General features: G+C 45.4%; 1 protein-coding gene across 1 annotated transcript in view; it reads left to right on the top strand.

Annotated features, from left to right (window-relative positions):
* LOC143288708 (uncharacterized) overlaps positions 1–5,000 on the top strand; it is a 67,961-nt gene that overhangs the window by 22,356 nt on the left and 40,605 nt on the right. The gene's annotated exons all lie outside the window — the stretch shown is intronic.

Genomic DNA, 5,000 nt, shown 5'->3' with positions numbered 1-5,000 from the left:
AACGTCTTTCCACTTGAAGTGATATTAGATGTGTGTGTGTGTGTGTGTGTGTGTGTGTGTGTGTGTGTGCCACAGTCAAGCATCCTTGGTTGTTACCTTGACGCAGGAACAGCCAGACCGGCGAGAAGTTTTGTGTAAGAATAGGTTGGTTAAGATTTAAACTGCAACGACCATTAATTATGTTGCTCTTAATGATTATGTAACATATGAATAAACTGTTAGTGCACCTGTGTATGGTGAACAACCTACCTAAACCACTGCAACAGCCAATAAGTTGGGGTTAGGTATTTCTCACTTATTATTCAAAACCTGTAATGTGACTCACTGCTGGTGCCTAATTATAGATAGCAGGTTCTTTCGGATCCGAGGATTACTGAGGAGAAGCCCTCTGATGGCTGTGTGGGCCGATTCTTGACATAGCACACAGAGGACAAGGGATTCCGTGAGAGGGGAGGGTTCTGGGCAGCCAGTGCTTTCCGCTGTTTGGGCTTTCCCCCCCGCAACCAGACTTCTTGCAGCTTCAAAGTCTAAGCACCTCGTTTGGTAGTTGATCTATAGCTGTATCTCTGTCTCCTGGCAATATATGGTTTCTCAGCCCTTACCTGGAATGACGGAAGCACTGAGTTGACGCTTCGGCTGGTCTTTGTAGCGTTTTTCGTGGGGCTCCTCGGTCAAGTTTTTCCTTGACATGGCTCACCGTAGAAAACGGTTTTGGAGAGCATTCGTGAGTCCTCCATGCATGACAGATGTTCTGCCCATTGACATTGTGTGGTCGATGGCATAGCTTCAATACCGATGGTGTTGCTTCGCTCTTGGACATGGATCTTTGTCACAGTCTTGCCAACCGATGCCCAATATGATACGAAGGCACTAATTGTGAAAACGCTGGAGGATCTGCATTTGTTTCCAGTATGGAACCCAGGCTTCTGATCTCCAGAGGAGAGTAGTGAGAATTGAAGCTTTGTATACGAGAATTTTCGAAGACAAGTGCAGCGAATTGTTCCAGACTCGCTTCTGCATACGGCCAAATGAACTACATGCTTTGCCGAGGCGGTTGATGACACCCTTGGATGCTGTAGTATCACAGGAGATGGCACTCCCGGCATATGTGAAACGCTCAACTGTGTTGAGCATTGATCCATCAATGTTGATTTGTTGAGGGCTGTAGGTGATGTGTGGTGGTTTCTGGTGGAGGACTGTTGTTTCCCTCAGGCCTTTGCTGCATCAGCAAAGTGACTGACGACTGCCTTAGGAGATTCTTCGTTATGGGCAAGAGGAGTGCGCAGTAATCTGCAAAAAGCAGTTCCAGAATCAGATCTTCCAGTGCCTTTGTGTTTCAGAGATTGAAGACGCTTCCATTAGTCCGGAAGCGTATGTAGATCCCTTCTGTGAGATCCTCTTTATCCTCTTTAAGCATCATCCTGAAGAAGATTGCAAAGAGCGCTGGAGAAAGGACGCAGCTTTGTTTGACCCCATTGTCTATCGGGATTGAGTCAGACAGAACGGCATTGCGTTTCGCTCGCCCCGTCTGTTATATCGTGGAGCTGCTGCGGCATCATAAGCAGTTTTGGCGGGCAGCCCAGTCTTGACAGAATCTTCCAGAGCCCGTTTCGGCTAACCATGTCAAACGCTTTGGTCAGATCAATAAATGCTACATATAACCCGATCTTTTGTCCCCGCATTTCTCTTGAATCTGTCGCAAAACGAAGATCATGTCTGCTGTTCTTGGTTTGCTCTGAAGCTGCATATAACGTACAAATTATGTATGTACAAACGGTCTACCCAAACAATGCAGCAATCATTTATTAGATATTTTTCACTTGTAATTCAGCATTTAAATATAACTTTTAATGATTACATGTATGCAAAAAACTTGACTTTCAAAAACTGCACGCGCACACACACACACACACACACACACACACACACACACACACACACACACACACACACACACACACACACACACACACACACACACACACACACACAAGGAACATAGGATATTTGGAGATATATGGTTAAGGCTCTTAAGATTGCCTGTAAGCTGTTCAGTGAAGTGAAGCACGCAGGCTCTGTGTGTATGTGTGTGTGTGTGTGTAACTACTGGCATACCCGTCACACTCACGCAACACGTGGGATTCGCGTGCGCAGTGCACTGCAATGCGGGAGTCAGCCACACAACACAAAACCTTCGGTCGCTGACCTACATGGTAAAAGTACACATTCGACACAAGGAAAGCACTTACACACACACGAAAAGGGCGCACAGCAGTAAAAAGAAAAAGAAAATAAAAGTGCACAAAGACTAGAGATTACTTTTGAAATAGTTATCAAACAAACAGTTTCAGAATGTTGCAGACTCCTCGAGTCTTCAATATGGAGCAGATGTCAAGCTAGTGCTGAAGACACGATTTCATACCCAAAGGAACAAGGGTTTACAACTGAAATTACACGATACAAACTGATGGATTTTCCCATTGTTCTGTCATGGACTGGTAACCTCTCCGGTGTCTCGAATAAGACTAGACTGTGACGCTTTCAAGACAAAGTTTAGCAAAAAAACGTCTATTATGTTTCTGGTAATCAGATCACCTGAAATCGTATTTTGTTTCAGTGTCAAACGATTGTCAGGTTTCTTCCAAAGTCATGTTAAGTTAGAACATTTTCAGAACAAATCTTAAAAGAAATAATGTCCAACCAATTACTGTTGACTGAAATTGCCGAATCCCTGTTACATCATAGTCCAATAGTGTGTGTGTGTGTGTGTGTGTGTGTGTGTGTGTGTGTGTGTGTTGTGTGTGTGTGTGTGTGTGTGTGTGTGTACGAGGCTCTATGTGTGTGTGTGTGTGCGTATGTGTGAGCGTGCGTGCGTGTCTGTACTGGTAAATCTGGGCCTTAAAAAAGAAAAAAAAAAAGAACACGCTGAGGGTTGCGTAGCTTGACGCATCGACGCAGTATATAGTTTGCAGCTGACCCAAGGTCTTACATAATAAATGAATCCGTGTAGTAGCTGACCAGTGAGACGTGTTGCGCTGATACCTCGTACTTCTGTTGAAGACAGCACTCGTCTTTTTCTTCTTCTTTTTCTTCTTCTTCTTCTTCTTCTTCGTTCGAAGGCTGCAACTCCCACGTTCACTCGTATGAACACGAGTGGGCTTTTATGTGTATGACCGTTTTTACCCCGCCACGTACGGAGCCATACTCCGTTTTCGGGGATGTGCATGCTGGGCATTCTCTTGTTTCCATAACCCACCGAACGCTGACATGCATTACAGGATCTTTAACGTGCGTATTTGATCTTCTGCTTGCGTATACATATATAAGAAGGGGGTTCAGGTACAAGCAGGTTTGCACATAATTATGTTGACCTGGGAGATCGGAAAAAACTCCAACCTTTTAGCCACCAGGCGCCGTTACCAAGATTCGAACCCGGGACCCTCAGATTGAGAGTTCAACGCTTTAACCACTCGCTGGCTATTGCGCCTGTCGTGGCACTCTGATTAGAGACATCCTTAGGCACGGCACTCTATGCCTGACTTAATGATTAACCATTGGCCGCTGAACCTTGTTGATAGGAGATCAGCGTGGGCCGAGTTTGAACTGCAGTTACTCTGTATATTATATCAACGGTGCAACTAACCGACTTCCTAGAACATAATGTAGCACAGTCCCTGTAATTATACTGAGAGAGAAGAGGGAAGAAATCCAATGAAGAGAGTGGTGACGGACATTCTAGCCCATAACTTCTCTCATAATTATCGTAGTGGGTTGACAGCCATTGATCTAAAAATTGGTGGACAGCGCAGATTTTCTTTGAGCCCCTTTGCGAAATGAAACCAGCGGAATTGTTCAATCAGCCATTTTGCTGCTCGTGTCAGTATAGCGCGAAGCGGTAACAACAAATCTGTAGCCGAGCGCTCAGCTGGCCTCACGGTAAGCTTTCACTTGCTCGCGGTGTTAGTTAAGCTGACATTCCTGTGTGTGCCTCCACAGTAAGTTTGTGCTACGTGTCACTTCACTGTTTTCCTGTAATAACTTTGGTAAGTAAACCATTGGCAGATATCAATCAAGACACAATGTCTTGGCACGTCGTGGGGACAAGCATAACACGATTTCATCGAAGATACACAGTTACAGTTCTGAAACTACCACCAGCTAGCAGACGACTTCTCAGTGGACTGACGGCCGGATACGAGTAACAATATGGCGTCCAGTTGGCTTCAGCTTTCCTGGCCAATGAGCTATCCACTATGTTTAGACAGTTAGTGACAGCCCTTCGCTGACTGATAATAATTGCTCGCCAGCACTGAGCAGTCCAAGGGTTAACTCTCTCCATACGAATGGCGAAAGAGACAACGTTAACAGCGTTTCATCCCAATTACCATCATCAAAATATTGCAAGCGGAACGCTCTTATACTGAAGAGGTGAATGTTGACAAAGAATACCACAGTTCTGACGACGGAAGCTAAAGGATGGGTCATTCAGACACCCACTGGACATCCGAGGGGTCTGTGTAGAGAAGAGAGGACTGGCCGTACTGAGTGAGTTAAAACTACCGCGTAACTGAGACCGCTTGGATCTACGCCTCTCTCTCTCTCTCTCTCTCTCTCTCTTCCGTCCAAGAATGAGGTGTGTTAGTAGGCACGAAGACACGACCAAGTGTTCTCTCCAAAACTGTGTGTGCGGTTGACGTGAATATTTGGGTCTGACAGAATTTGAGTTTCCTCACAACCTGTATTATTGGCTTTCGCCTTGAAATTGTAAGTTGTGGCAGTTTCTGGTGTCTTGGTTGTTGTTGTTCGAAGGGTGTGTGTGTGTTCGTGTGTTGTGTGTGTTCGTGTGTGTGTGTGTGCGTGCGTGTGTGTGTGTGTGTGTGTGTGTGTGTGTGTGTGTGTGTGTGTGTGTGGTCTAACTTGTGCTCATCTTTTGCGCATAAATTGCATTATGTGTACGCGATGCGTGTGTGCGTAAGTATCAATCAGCAGTTTGTAAGTGT

This window comes from Babylonia areolata, chromosome 13, assembly GCF_041734735.1.
Source record: "Babylonia areolata isolate BAREFJ2019XMU chromosome 13, ASM4173473v1, whole genome shotgun sequence".
In the NCBI taxonomy this organism is placed as follows: domain Eukaryota; kingdom Metazoa; phylum Mollusca; class Gastropoda; order Neogastropoda; family Buccinidae; genus Babylonia; species Babylonia areolata.
This window is presented reverse-complemented; position numbering and strand designations above follow the sequence as displayed.